This window comes from Calidris pugnax, unplaced genomic scaffold (genome assembly GCF_001431845.1).
Source record: "Calidris pugnax isolate Ruff unplaced genomic scaffold, ASM143184v1 scaffold29, whole genome shotgun sequence".
In the NCBI taxonomy this organism is placed as follows: Eukaryota; Metazoa; Chordata; class Aves; order Charadriiformes; family Scolopacidae; genus Calidris; species Calidris pugnax.
In genome coordinates this window covers 2550633-2566503 of record NW_015090768.1, presented here as the reverse complement: position 1 = coordinate 2566503, position 15871 = coordinate 2550633, and the positions used below count along the sequence as shown (strand labels likewise).

The following is a 15871-nucleotide window of genomic DNA, read 5'->3' as shown; positions in this document are numbered from 1 at the left end:
GGGGCCGGGTGGGCGGTGGGTCAGGCCCTCAGGAGCCGCCGCCGCGACCCGACGGGGAAGGCTCGGTTTAGGCCGCAGCGGCGTGTCCGGAGCCCGCTCTGGGGGAAAGCGAAGGGGTTAAAATGGCTGTGTCTCCGGGGTGGTGTGAAGCGGGGTGAAGGCTTCAGCGGGGGGGGAGGGACCCGGAGGTTTTACAGTAGGTGCTTAAAAACCAGCGTGTCTTCTGGCCCCGCCGGGAGGGTGGTGGTGTTGTGGGATCACTTTTCCACCCCAGTGCTGAGGCCACGGCTGCCGTCTCCACAGATGTCCAGTGTCTGCCACGGTGTGGGCTGAGCTACTGGAGTGTGTGGATCATAGAATGGTTTGGGTTGGAAGGGACCTTAAAGATCATTGAGTTCCAACCCCCTGCCCTGGGCAGGGACACCTCCCACCACACCAGGTTGCTCCAAGCTCCCTCCAACCTGCCCTTGAACCCCTCCAGGGATGGGGCAGCCACAGCTTCTCTGGCCAACCTGGGCCAGGCTCTCCCCACCCTCCCACCAAACAAGTTCTTCCCCACATCTCAGCTCCATCTCCCCTCTTGCAGGGTCCAACCCTTCCCCCTCCTCCTAGGGCTCCCCTCCCTCATCCAGAGTCCCTCCCCAGCTTTCCTGGAGACTGGAAGGGGCTGGAAGGTCTCCCCGGAGCCTTGCCTTCTCCAGGCTGAACACCCCCTACAACCTTATCTCTGGCCTCGCGCAGATGTGAAGGAGCTGCCATAAACAACCTGGGTGTTTACACCAAAATGAGGAGACATGCACAGTTCTGCCGTCTGCACAGAAAAGAAATCGGTTTCTTCACTGTGGTTTCAAACCCTTTTCAAAGTCACAGGAAACAGCACAAGTAGAAGTAATATCAGTAAGAAAATGATTCGGTTCAATAAAATGATTCCTTCCCCCTTCCCTCCCCCCCTCCCCCCCATATTTGGCATTTTCTTCTGAAAGAAGAACCAATCTGCTGCTGCTTTTGGGGGGAATTGTCCTAATTGCCGAATTGGTCATTAAAAAGAACATGCCCTGGTAAAACAAGCCCACTTTCAATGCAATGGTAGTTTCGTGTAACTCAGACTAATCAGAGCACGCTGATAACATCTTTTTGTCAAGGTTTTCTCATGCACGGCAGCACATGGGTGTGTGAGTCCCTTTGCCTCTTACCGAGTGTTTACACACCAACACAGTTCATCTGTCCTGCCTCATTGAACCTTTTCTCCAGGAAATCAACCCAAAGCTTTTCATTTCTTGCACAGGTGGTGGGGGTGATTGCGTGTGAGTGCACACATGTGTGTATCCCCAGGTGGTTGTAGTTTACAAACTAAAGATAGATAATAATGGATTATTTTTTCCCCCTTCTCCCAAGGGAAAAGGAGCCAGCCCTTCCCCACCTGTCTCCAGACCTGCCTGGGAACCAGCAATGGAATTGGGATTACCTTTCTCTTTTTTCCTCAGTATCACTGGGTCTGGATTAACCACCTGCTGCGGGTGCACAGGAAAACACTGGAGTTTCTCTTCATTTTCATCACTCTGATAATTTTAACTTGGGCTAGAGAAGAGCCTGAGGTTGGAAGGAGGGAGGCCAATCCCTGCAGATATGTGTGGCCGTGCCATGGGGCTCTCAGACCTGACCTTCTCTTGCTCTCCTGTCCCCCTTGATCTGCCTGCAGGGGCCATGTTCCATTGATTAGCTTTCATTCTCGTTAGCCCTTTCCATGGCTTTGCCTTTGTGATGATGAAATCAGTTTTTCTTGGTAGGTTTTCATGCTCAATAACGTACCAGATCTTTATCATTTATGCTTTACAGGCAGGACTCATTTCCCACCACAGCAATTGATGCTGCGAATGTCCTTAAATCCTGAAGCTGCAAATGGAAGCCAAGCTGAGGAGATGGCTGTGACGAAGGATTGCATAAGGGGCTTAGCCTGGCTGCAGCAGCTCAGAGGAGAGCAGCTTTACCTCCACCTCCATCTAAATCGGTGCCCAGAGCCCAAGACCATGTCCAGGAACGACCTGGGCTCCCAAAGGCTACATCCTTCAGCAGGAATTAAATTCTCACATGCTTGCACACCTCATTTTAAAAAATGGGGCTGGGCTCTTAGGGCACTTTCACAGAAACTGCATGTTCAGTTCTGCCTGCGATGTGAGCTTTTTGATTTTTCTCCTTAATTTCAGGACACTGGTGTCTGCTGGTTTCTACTGGTTGTTCTGTGACATATAACTGGGATGAAATCAATGTGCTTCTAAAAATGACTCCAAGAACTATGTAAATAACAGGGGAGGATTTCCAACCTATACCCCAAACGGTCTGCTTTTACCACAACATACCATCCTATGGGAAGGGTGTAATTTTGTATTAAAACCTTCAAAGCGGTTTTCTCTAAGGAATTAATCATGGGCATTTGTAGCTGAGTATGTTCTCTTGCTTACAAAGAGAACAGGCTTGCAAAGAGCTGCAGAAAAGGCCTTTGATGCAGAATAAGTTTTTCTTTCCCCTGCAAGTACCAGACTGAGGCGCAGTGACAGGTCAGAATAATTATTTTTATCTTACATACTTATTTAATTTGCAGCTTCCAGGATGCACTGACATTGTCCATAAAATGAAAGCCAAAACACAGATTACTTTGATTGACTGTATTGGTGTTTGTAAATTAAAAATCAAACTAAGTTCAAACAAATTCTCTCTTTGTAGCCTTTTTTCAAGAAGGGGCGGGGATGGATGCACAAATTTTCCCTTACTTGCCTGCTCTGCAGTGTGGTTTTCAAGCTTCTAGAAGCCAAACTTCACAAAGGTCTCTGAAATGGTGATGTTTTCACACTACTTTAGACAGCATAGATGTTCAGAAACCTTTTCTTTTTTCCCCATGGCATTTCAAGATACAGTGAGGGGCCCTGCATACGGTAAAGTGCTTTAAATCACCGATGCTGTCAGCTTGGGATTGACCGGACCTTTACATAAAATGTGATTTAACACTATCTAAGTGGTTTCAGTTTGTCATTGATTTCTTCCTGGCAGTACTTCTGGCGCCTGACTCTTCTCATAGCGCACTAGTGAAAATCAGAACTGGCATAAAAAGTATTAGGAAAAGTAAAAAAAGTACTAGTACTGGGAAAAAAAGTCCTAGCGTACTTCTCGTATGAGCGAAAATCAGGAGAAGGCAGTGAAGTCACAGGTGCTGTGTTAGGTGTAAAATGTGCCGCTGAATTTCGATGTCAGCCATTCCTTAAACTGTAATATTATTAGAAAGTATTCTGAGAATAATTCTCTGTGCTTTTCTGCAGTGTCAGGCTACGTTCAGCGCTCTTCATACTTTTTACATTATTTTTTTTTCCCCCGAAAGAAAAACATTTTTCCATTTTTATCTCCAGTAAAAAAAAAAAAAGTGGGAGTTACAATGTGGAGCATTTTTTCCTTGAGACCAACAAAACTGATCTTTTCACACAGTTATTTTTTCTAACACAGAGCTCTCAGTGGGACCCATGTTGGGTTTGGTTCACCCAGGAGCACCCAAGACTCTGGAGCAGAAGGAGCAGATACCAGGCAGTGAAGAGTCAGGTCAGGCAAGGGGGGTGACACAGCAACAATTTTGGGGACTCCAAACCCCCCGTTGTATGCCCATGGTGGGTGAATTCACCCTGTGGTATCTCAAAGTCGGGGAGGCCCCTTGGACACTGCAGCGACGGGGTGGGACCTGCCAGGGGAGCTGTATAAATAGATATGCAAGAGCACAAGTTCTTTCATCTGATCTGCTGCTGAATTTATCTTAAACTTCCTGTGCTCACATAACGCGGGTGAAACCCTGTCTGCGACACTGTTTTCAGAGTGCTTGTCTCTGCTTGGAAACGCAAGTGAGAGAATTTATTTTGAGGCATCGGGAATGTGTGAATGGCTTCTTCTGAGTTAACTACTTCTAAATATGGTGCTCAACTCTTTCCTTTTTTTTTTTTAAAGCTAAGTGGGGTTTCTAATCATCTCAGTTTAGGGAAGGAGAGGGACCTCATGTCGGTAATCCATATTGACTTGACAAAAAAAAAAAAAAAAAATTCTTTTCCTTCTGGAACTTTCCTTATAAAAGAAAAAACTCTTAGCCCAGTGATTTAAAAAAAAAAAAAAAAAAGATTAAATTCTACTCATCCACAGCAGTCCTTGTTCTGAGGGTGCTGTGGCAGCTGTTGCTGAAAGCCAAGCAGCTCGGGGGGGGATTTCCTGTGCAGGAGCTGTGTGTAGGAGGTGTGACACCTAACGCCGCTTCCCGACTTCCCTGACCAGCGCCTGGCGTCGGCTCGCTTTGCTCCTGGAGATGTTGCCACCATGTCTCGGTCCTGCATCAGGCACGTTCATGTTGCTGCTTGCCTGCGTCGTCTGTTTTATCCCCATTGCCACCTTTCTGGTTCTTCGTTATCCTCTTAACGAACCCAACCAACGGCATTATTTGCATTTTTTTTTTCTTCAGATTTCTCCCCTGAAAAATATACCTTGTGTTCTCTTGTTGTGGGGCAGAGGCTGGGTTGGTGTAAAGAGCTGTAGAGCGGCTGCCGAGGATGGAGATACACCAGTTTGCAGCTGCAACCAGTGCAGCCTAAGTCTGGTTTCTTGTCCCAGCCATCGCTGCTCTGAGATGGAACAGAGCAGACTGGTGGTGGTGGTGGTGGAGGTGATGGTGGTGGCCAGCTCCAAATCCCACTTCTGACTCTCCCTCCACTGAAGTCAGCCTCGTTCGGTCACCCCACCTTTCCATTGTGCTCCAGGCAGGCTAACAAAATACGCAAAAACAAATCAATTCCTGCCCAGAACCTCAAACACATTTTCTTCAGCTCATCTTGCTCCCCGGCACGTCTCCAGAAGGATGAGTTTGGTCCTGGCACAGGTTCACAGGTCCCCTCTTGCAGCCTGGCTGCCTGCCAGCCACACCACTACAGCCACATGCACTTGTTTATATATTAGTTCCATGTATAAATATATATATATGTATATAACCGAGAAAAAGCCATATGTGCAACTGTTGGCTTCTCTAAGGGCAAATCTAGCACTAACTGGAACTGGAGGTGGGTCTGCTGGTGGGGAGGGATGAAGCAGAGAAGCGACCTCAACCAGAGCAATAATTAAATAAAATTCCAGTTTTAGGACTGGAAATGCCACATTTGTCACCAAAGCCTTTCTGTAATGATACACCACGTTGACTCACGTCCCTCAGGGTCCACAGATCACAGGGCTTGTTTACACGACAAGGGGGCATTTCTCAGGTCAGTGTCCAGCATCTGAGCCCGGGATGAGAGAACACACGTAACCTGTGTTCTAAAATCTTTTATGAATTACTAGCCGTCAAGATACACAGCCTTCCTCGGAGAACTTCCCAAACACTTTCTGTTGCTGCTGGTTTTCTCACATCTGCTTTTGGAAACTACATTTCCTCGCTCTATATTATAAAGTAACATTTTTATGTGGCGTTTGCTACACTCCCCCTCCCTCTGTCGCATGGAGATTGAGAATTAAGGTCACATTTCCAGGAAAGGTGTCGCTCATAATGGCACAGAGGGTTCAGAAATACAAACTCCAAAATCTGGAGGAATGGGGGACTTTCTCCCAAGCCCATTAACAACAAGTAACATCACTCTCACCAATGATCACCCCAGTCTCTGCCTTTGTCCTGCTGTGGTAGGACTAATGTTATAGCATGATTTGATATTGTTACCTACAGGTCTCAAATTACCTGGGGTTGCTCAAACCAAGAGCATTCAGGCTGCAATATAAAATCTGGTGGAAATTCCTGATGTTGCTGTTTCATTCCATGGAACCTATGGAGGGGAAAAGCAGGGTAGGATTTTTCTCTCATTTTATGTAATTCTGTTTTCCTTCATTTCCTCTCAAGTGAAACACACTATATTTCATGCAATTGTTTTAAAAGGCTGTGGTGTGTTTCCTTTAACTTCGCTGACTTAAAGGGGTAAAAAAGTGAAAAATCCTTAGATTAAGAAGGAAATAAACAGATATCATGCTCCTCTAATATTTTTTCAGATAAAATACCCGCTGTGGGTTATGATTAAAATGAATTTTCCTTTAACAGGGATGCAAATGCAACTGCAGCAGCATGTCACATTTACATTGAAAATTAATTAGGCTTCATGAGCAATAAGCCTGTGGAAATTTTAATTTCCAGAGTCCCCTGGAGCTCTACATTTCAAATCAGAGTGCGGCAAGGCTTCGGATGCTGGAGAGGCGGCACCGCATGGTGTCTAAGACGACGTTGTCCTGCACCAGGTAGAAATCTTTTATAACACACACATGACTTTCTTTATCACTCTGGGAACATGAAGCCAACACCAACATGAAGTTTAAGGAAATTGCCTGTAGATGAAATACACCGAATCAGCAGGTAATCCCGGACACACATCAGGAATATCGGAACGGAGCCTCTCATGTTGTCTCTGCTGCTCTGTGCCCACCCAAACCGGCACAGCCTTTATCAGGGAAAGGTACTAACTCCTCCTCATCCACTTCCCTCTGGAAGAATCGCTTCTGCTCTGGCTCCCCGAAATGATGATCCTAAAGGGCATCTGCGTGATCATGTTTTTGCTTGTGTGTTTTTGTTGAAGTCATGCTCTTTCTCCTCAATAACCACAAGAAATGAGAATCCCGGTTACGGAAAACAGTTACTCCTGGAACTTCAGAGTGACAATTAAACCCGCTGGTGTTCAGACCTGTTACTGACCTCACCTACTCTTCTGCCACCCACTTCTCCAGGGCTCTTTGCCTTATCAAAACAGCCTGGGCTGGTGCTGCCCTTGCGCATCCAGCCCTTGACTCATTTCACTGAATTTCACTGAATTTTAGAGTTGGAAGGGACCATAGAGATCATCTAGTCCAACTCCCCTGCTGAAGCAGGATTGCCTAGAGCTAGAGCATGTTACTCAGGAGCATCCAGGCGGGTCTTGAAAATCTCCAAGGAAGGGGACTCCACACCCTCCCTGGGCAGCCTGTCCCAGGGCTCTGTCACCCTCACCGTGAAGAAGTTTCTCCTCATATTTGAGTGGAACCTCTTATGTTCCAACTTGTGCCCATTGCCCCTTGTCCTCTCACTGGGAACCACTGAAAAGAGTCTGGCTCCCTCCTCCTTCAACCCTCCCTTGAGATACTTGTAGGCATTGATAAGGTCTCCCCTCAGCCTTCTCTTCTCCAGACTAAAGAGTCCCAGCTCTCTCAGTCTCTCCTCAGCTTTCCTTGAGCTTTCCGCCACCATCAGCCCCAGGTTGGTCCAAGCAGCAAGGACAAGACCTGTAGATGGTGCCTTCTTGGGTGAAGAAGCAACACGCTGGTGTTGGGATGGGGTCTGTGGCTCTGTTGTCCATCCACCAACACCTCCAACGGGAATCATTTGCTCTCTCACAGACTTATTTTTAGGCAGGAGGAATCTGAAGCTTGTGCAAATGTTTAAACACGTCTCTCTTGAATTATTCAGTGTACTTTGCCTGCTTCTGGAGTTAATTAAAACAGAGGGCAGTCAATAGCAAGCTCTCCCGTTCACCGTAGGGAGGTGGCAGCAAACTGGCAGCGGGAGGGCTGATAACCACCTGCCCTCCCCACCCCTTTGGCACCACAAGCTGCCAAACCATAACCACTGTGCTCCCCCAGCAGTGCTGCCACCAAATCTCAATGAGTTTGCCTTAATTTAAGGAGACTGGTGTGGACACAGTGCTGAGGATGCATCCTGAGCTATGCTTGAGGCTGCGGTGCCTGATTTCAGAAGATCCAGGGAACCACCCAAACCAAGAGCTGTTTCCCTCTTGAGCAGCATCATACCTTTTTTTTTTTCCTGCTACAGTTGAAAGAGGCTTCTTCCAGCATCAGATGCACATGCCTGTGTAGCAAAAAACCCAGACTAAATGCAGCTCTCATCCTCTTGAAGTCAACAAGGAACTTGAGATGGGTACCAGAACTTCATCTCTGATCTGCAGGATGGGTCTGAGCCACAGGGACCTCTCCTCTGGCTCCAGCAGTGTTTGGTCCCAGAAAGCTTCTCACATCCCAACATAAATGCATGACGTCATGAAAGAGCACATTAACCCACACATAGACCCATGCCCTTCTCCTGCTCCTCTGCAGTGTTATGAAGAGCAAATTACGTACCAAGTTGCACAATCTTGACTTTACCATCTGCCTGAATACAGAAATGACAGCAGTAACTTTGATCCATACCACACTGAAACACTCAGCTCCTGATGAGTATTTTTGCCCCCAATCAGACATCAAAGTCACAGTTTCCCCTTGTGAATCAAGCTGATGATAAAAACACAGGCTTTACATATTATCCCAAAACATGAAGTACAGTCAGAATTATTTCATGCAGAAAGGAGAAATGATGATGCCATCCTGTGCTCACACAGTACTCCTGGGGATTACTCCTCCCAGTAACGGGCAGGTGTTAATTGCCATTACTGTTCCTGCACCACGTTTGCACCAAGTGGAAAAGGACCCTCACCTGGAAACAGGAGCAGGAGCATTATCACAGCACTCCACTGAGACTGGCAGGAATGTAGCTCCAACATATCGACCAGATTTTACTTTAAGAAAGTGAAAATATTACCATGGTTGAGCTGAGCGTATTTGTTATGAACAAATAATGTTGAATTCTCAGTAAGCCTGTGAAATTTTGCAGGCGGTGTGCTCTAACTGAGCATTTGCTGCCAAGAAGCTACCTCTGCACCTGAAGAAAAAAATAACGCTGCACAGCTGAGCTGGTGACATTCCTGATCACACAAAGAGACCTCACCAGAGTCTTCATCAGCTTGGTTTTGTCATTCTACTTTATCCAACATCTCCAGGCTCACATTCAGGAATTGCTTAACCTGAACTAAAACCAAGTTACGTTCTGGGACATCTAATATTTGCACATATCTAGTAGTGTGGTTAGGCTACTTGATCTGTAAAGATGTTTAATCAAGAAGGCTTGGACTAAAGTTCAAATGCTCTGCGTTAGCCAGACGTGAACGAGCGGTAATTAGAACACAGTCTGATTCATATGGGGCACTACTGGACTTTGAAATGACAGCTGCGTAACTGAAACTCTGTTGGGAAAGATTCTTTTTATTTTAGTACAACTAAAGTGAAGCTTTTTGCTACCGATGCTTCACGCTGAAGAGTAACAGAAGAGTTTTTTTTTAAAAAAGCATTTTTGGGAAAGGCAACATTTTCACCTGGTTTCAAGGCTGAGTGGTAGCAGACAATAGAAGCTTTTTTATCCTGTGGTTGTCAGAATCCGATAGCGGCCGGGCAGCTCGCTCAGAGCAGAAACTCCGACCCTTAAAAGGATGACTTGTGGCTGAGGGCCAGGAACAGAGCAGCCCTCCTTGTCTGCAGCCTCGCGGCCCCGAGGAGACATGGCAGGAGCAGTTCTTCTCATGCGAAACGTGGGTGGGAAGGCGACGGCCTCCAAATGGGAAAAGGGACTTTCCTGATGAAAAAGCCTGAGAAGCGGTAGGTCAGAACAAATCCATCTGGAATGACAGCTGAGACGTGTCACCAGAAAATTGCCTTGCCTTGGGATCATACCCATAAATTACAGAGAGTTTTATCAGAAAACGGATGGTCCTGAGAGACCTTATTTTTGAGCAGAAAGCGGTGTGATGTATCACTGTATGCATGTTGTTTACATCTTGCTCTAACACAGCTCGTGGGAGGAAGTGCTCCGCTGCCAAAAAAGACTTGATAGTTGCATTGTTCACGTGTAGCAATATTTAGACACAGCAAACCCACCGGTATTTATAATAACGCTGTCCCATTATGATATCAGTCGGAAGCTGCAGGAAAAAGAGATGGACTCTACGTCTGCTGAGCCAGAGAGGGAGATAAAGGCTCCCAGCAAATCTGATGGGAGAGGTGTTGTTTTCAGGCACAGACAGCATTTCAGTTCCTGTCCCATGCCAGAGCTCGAAGCTGTACTTGTTGTAACAGGAAACGAGAATCGCAATCTGAAGCCAGAGGCACACATCACTCAAACGGGCTCTTTGCTCTCTCTCCCCCTCTTCCTCGACGCCTGCCGCAGGACAGGGCTAGCAGCTCTGCTGCACGTCCCGCTGAATGAGCCGGGCTGGTCATTAACCCTCAAACCTGACCCAAGGCTGGGTAGGTGAGGAACCTTAATACTTGGACACGGTCCGTAACAAACCTTCTACCTGCCTCTGAGCAGTTATCTTATTTCCCATGGGAAGGACAAGAACTTAATCATAGAATCATAATCATAGAATGGTTTGGGTTGGAAGGGACCTCAAAGATCATTGAGTTCCAACCCCCCTGCCATGGGCAGGGACACCTCCCACTAGAGCAGGTTGCTCAGGGCCACATCCAGCCTGGCCTTGAACCCCTCCAGGGATGGGGCATCCACAACTTCCCTGGGCAACCTGTTCCAGTGTCTCACCACCCTCAGAGTAAAAAATTTCTTCCTGAGATCTAATCTGAATCTTTTTTCTTCCAGTTTAAAACCGTTTCCCCTTGTCCTATCATTACCCTTCCTGGCAAAGAGTCCCTCCCCAGCTCTTCTATAGGCACCCTTCAGATATTGAAAGGCTGCTATAAGGTCTCCCCGGAGCCTTCTCTTCTCCAGGCTGAACAATCCCAGCTCCCTCAGCCTGTCTTCATGGGAGAGGTGCTCCATCCCTCTGATCATCTTCGTGGCCCTCCGCTGCACCTGTTCCAGCTGGTCCATGTCCTTTCTGGGTTGAGGACTCCAAAGCTGGACACAGTATTCCAGAAACTAGAAACTTTTCAGTTTCTAGTACAAGTCAGCACCCTGACTGTATCCATCAGTGAACATCCAAAGCCATCCTTGGGGCAGCACCGGGAGGACCTGGCTGAACACCACCACCTCACTCCCAGCTCCAAACTCCACTGCTACCTGCCCTTCTCCCAGGAAAGGGAACACACAGCCCCTGAACGCTTGCTGGCTCCTAAAACAACCACAAAAATAGCTAAAAAGAGATGAAATCCAGCCTTGGCCAGCCTGGAAGCCTACAAATGCTTGCACCTTCGGGATCCCCCAGCCCCTCTTCTCTCCCGTTCATCCTGTAATCTGCTGCACCACAGGAGATGTCCACCTCTCATTTTTGGGACAAGCATATTCCTGCCCAGGGCAAGGGGTGCCCAGAGGCTTCAGAAAGTGGCAGAGAGGAAGCTGAGGGTTGACTCTGCTCAGATTTTAATCTATCTAGAACTTAAACTCTTGGCAGCAGGATGTCATTTTTATCGTTTGCAGAGTTTCTAGTACAAGAGAGTCCTCCTCCAGAAAGAGACTCACGCCGCTATCGTAACACCAGTAATAATTTCCCCCATTTAAATGACGCACAGTGGCAAAAACGTTCCATTGTGGCTGTAACAGCACCGACCCCATCTGGGCCCACAGACAGAGCCAGCAGCACAGTCTGGCAGAAATGCCTTCCAGTAAAGAGGATCAAAGAACTAACATAAACCGTGTAATTGCCATCTTGGAGCAGACTGATGGTGGAGCTGACCCCCGTCCTCTCCCCAGAGCAGAGAGCGGCATCCCGGGCTGTACAGGGAACCACAGGGCAAGGCCCTGGACAGCCACAAATCATCCAGCCCAGAAGGAAGAGTTTTCTAAACACCACTGGGTTAATGACCACCCTTAACATCGGTATCAAGAATTAATTGTAACCTCTGGAAACTGCTGCATCAGCCTTGGGAGCCTGAGAGTCATACACTTCCTGGGGTGGGGGGGAGAGGAGATCTGGGGAACCCGCACCACACTAACGTGCCTGCAAGTCTCTGCTGATTTTATGCCAAAAATCCCTGGGGTTTCCCACTCCCCAGCACAACCCGGCCCACGGGGCCCCTCTGGTGTCGTGTCCCAGCACTGCACCCCGGCCCCGCTCCCTCCACCTCCCAGGGACAGACAGACCCTCAACCCTCTGCCTCCCACCACCTGGGTTCACGCAGCACAAAAATCAGACAGCAGGTTTCCCAAAAACCTCGGCCTTTTCCAGGTATTTTGATGAAATTGTGAATTTCCCGGTTAATTTCTGTAGCAGTCTCCCACTCGCCGGGGCAGAGAAGCCCTGAGCAAACCCTGCAGGGGGCTGTACCAGCTGCATCGCCCCAGCACGCTTGAAATAACCTGCAGCCCACCATCTATTTCCACGTATTGAGACATACAGAAAATTAGTGAGGAGAACAGTCAGCCGAGACTGTGGTATCTTTACCAGGAAGTATTAATAAAATACCTTAAAAGGGCTTTGTTTTCTTCATTGCTACAGTCATTTCTGTCTGATCTGGTACCAAATATTACCCGCTGACCTGCGCCTCCGCTCTTTCACACCTCACCACGCTGCACGGGACCCTGCTTTCTGAACCTTTTTTGAAGTTTTCCAAAGCACAGCATTTCTGGAAGATCTTCCAAGGTAAGAGAAAAAAAAAAAAAAAGTCAATTAACAGGCAAACTCTCAAGAAAGTATGTATTTTATTCAAATAAAACGTTTTCTTAACCTTTGATTTTTATGCAAGGGGTACACATAAAAGGAAGTAGGCTCCACTTCAGGAGGACGCTGTGTCAGTCTGTCTGTCCCCAGGGCAGAGAGGAGCGGCGGCGCGGGGCCCCCGTGAAGCTCAGATGGCTGCCATCCTTCAGTTATCACAGTACTGTACCTTTACAAGAGACAGCATCAGCACTGTGATAACTGAGCCAGGGCAGCCTGTCAGTCATTGCGGACCCCCCCGCAACACTGCCCAGCCCAGCAGGCGGCCTCTTCCAGCTCTGCATCCCGTATGTCTGCTCAAAAACCCCACATCGCCCCAAACAAGATGCCCAGATGCCAGGGGAGGGGCTCAGGAGCATTTCACAGGCTTTGCACCTGAAGTTTCAGTCCACATAAATCATCCAGATAATTTGTGCTACCTTAATGACCGCAGTGGCTTCCGCAGTGCAGCTCGAAAGTGTTTTTAAGTAGCAGCTTCTTCTGGCCAAATCCACCAATGCTGGACTTAATGGAAAAAGGGGTAAGTAACCACGCTACAGATATCACTAGAGAGAACAGGGGTATCCCTCGCTCCCCCTTAAATTCACCGGAGCTAGAAAGAAGCATTTGGTTTAGGCCACGTTAAGTATTGAATGTCATGAACCAGACAGTCAGCGGATACGATGGCGGGGAGCCAGGTGAGTTACTGGAGCTCCACGGCTTGCGACAGCTGAGGAGCGGGGCTGGTTAACAGCGAGACTCCGAGGGTAGCACTACACCGTGACCATGCCACGCACCCCACGGAGCCCGCCAGGCCTTCACCAGCCGAGCGGGCTGCTGGGCACTGGAATTTTACAGCACGGCGAGCGCTTTCAGGTGGGCTTAATGGGAGTAAAGGCATCGCAGACACCCGGTCCTACACCCACCGACGGCTTCAAGGGACACCAGGCAGCTGCCTTTGCAAGCACAAGAGCGGCCTGAAGGCCTGAGGTGCTTCAGAGTACCCAGCTGGCATTTTTAGGCCATAGGATCCACATACAAAATTGTGAAATAAACAATTCTGCAGCAAACTAGTTAAATTATAAGCTTACACCAACATATACTTTACCCTTTTTTTTTTTTTTCGCTAAAAACAGGCACATGAAACTGTTCCTACACCCCTCCCCGTCCTTTGGATACGGCAATCAAATACATAAAGTTCTGAAACAAGTTTAAAACAAACTCAACGGTTCTACGTAGTAAAAGCTAAAGTGTTATTAACTTTTTATAGAAAGTTAATTTATGATGTTGATGGACTTCACCAGTACAAATCGCTCCCACATTTCTACCAGGAGGGAGCAGAAACTCCCAACACGGTGTTAACGCTCGAAATAACTTACCAGGAAAAGAGCGTGTTCTGAGATGTTATGGAGACTGTTTTTAAAAAGAGAAATACGTAACACTCCGCTGGATCCAGCTACCCAAATGGTGTCTTAACAAGTTTTTAACTCAAGAGGGCAATGGAGAGACAAATATGAAGTATCTGAGGAGAAGCACGCAGTGGAAAAAAAATATTTGTACATTTTAAAACAAACTACAAACATACATTACATAAAAAGGGGACAGTCAACAGATTATGCAATACTGACGTAAGACAACACAGATGACTTAAACATATATGCCAAAACTCGCAGATTTACCACCATTTGTAGATTAATCATTAAAGAATCCGCTGTTGCTGGGAAAAAAAACAACAATAAAGTTGGTAAAAAAAATACGAAGAAATTCTGTACATACAATGGTGACTTTTGAAAAGGAAGGAAGCTGTGTAACTAATGAACCATTCGCTCCCACTTTGAGGTGTTTTTACACCACCATTACTACTCTAGTTGAAAAATCCTACCGATTCCAGTAGAACAGCATAAACGCAGGATGGGGAATCCTACATTTCGCAGGCTGAAGCGATGAGAGAAGAGTAGCTATTTTATAGCTCGAGTATACCTTGACCACTGTTTCAAAATATTATTCTGTGCTCCAGCAGTTAATATCACACTGTTTAAAGGGAGAAGATGCTTGACAGCAAAGGTGAACATTCCCCCCCGCCAAAACACCCCTGGCACAGACTGATTTAGGTACACCCAATTTCTAGGGACTGATGCCATTTTCTCTAGAGAGGATCTAGCTCTGACTCCAACGCTAACACGGTTTGTTTCCTTGCATCCAACACACACGCACTGATTTTTGTTTTGCTTCTGTCAGATTGAAGATACACAGACCTGATATAAAAAGCCTAGGTGGGTTCCCCATTATTAGCTGAAGAACAGCAGTACAGCAAAAACCACATTAGTTTTGGAGCCTAGGGCATATTTTTGTTACTGCTAAGACACTGCTTATTTCCATACGCTTTTTAAAAAAAAGTCTAGTTTCCAATGTTTGCTGCCAGTTCTCGCTTTTGAAAGCCTTGCAAGTTTGTCTGGCTGGTTTTTAAACTCCAGTTCCGCCTCCTGCCCCTTTGGGGCTGGCGATTCTAAGTATTTTATTTTACTTGTTTTATATGAGCCGAAATTCCTTTAGCATCACACTGACGGAATTACTGATGTGCCCTGACCACAGCCTGCGAGGCTTGTGACTCCACACACAGGACGTAGGATGGTTTGGGCTGGAAGGGATCTTAAAAATCACGCACTTCCAACCACAGCCATGGGCAGGGACACCTCCCACCAGCCCAGGTTGCTCCAAGCCCCCTCCAACCTGGCCTTGAACCCCTCCAGGGATGGGGCAGCCACAGCTTCTCTGGGCAACCTGGACCAGCGTGAAAGATCTTGAAGCACAACAAGCCACTCTCACCCCCGCCTCCATGGAAGCCTGTGAGGCGCGCAGGTGGCAACCCCCAACTTCCATCTTGAGTAGCGCCCTTTCAACCAAAATCTGTAGAAGAGGGGAGGGAAAAACAAACACAAAAACAAACAAAAAAAAGAAAATAAACAGCAAGTTATGAGGATACAGCGGTCTGACGGGGCGATTTAGGCGGTTTTGACGGCGGGGGCTGTGTTGGAGGAGGGTGGCTGGCAGGTCCCCGGGTCACCCCAGCTTCTCCCTCCCAACTTTCCCCTCAAGCCGCCGCTTCCCGAGACCCAAAACCACCCCCGGCCCGAAACCGCCCACCGCCACATTCTCCTCAGGCGGGCGACGGGATGAGGGGAAGCCGGAGACCCCGTTTTAACCCACCACCACCGCTACCACCGCCTCACTCACCGGTCCGGAGCGCTGGGAGCCACCTGAGGAAGGGGCGGCGGCGGCGGCACCGCGGCCTCCACAGGCCCCGCCCGCCTCAACGCGGCCGCACGGAAAATAATGGTGCGCAACGGGGGAGCGCGGGGCCGAGGTCGCCGCCGTCCCGT

At 47.9% G+C, this 15871-nt stretch overlaps 1 long non-coding RNA gene across 1 annotated transcript; it reads right to left on the bottom strand.

Moving 5' to 3' along the window:
• Positions 1 to 12479: 12479 nt before the first annotated feature.
• LOC106885191 lies at positions 12480 to 15848 on the bottom strand. The gene is made up of 2 exons (XR_001411404.1): positions 15726 to 15848; positions 12480 to 15398 (listed from the first exon to the last, which is right to left on the bottom strand). It is a non-coding gene; the product is annotated as an uncharacterized LOC106885191 (long non-coding RNA).
• Positions 15849 to 15871: the final 23 nt, after the last annotated feature.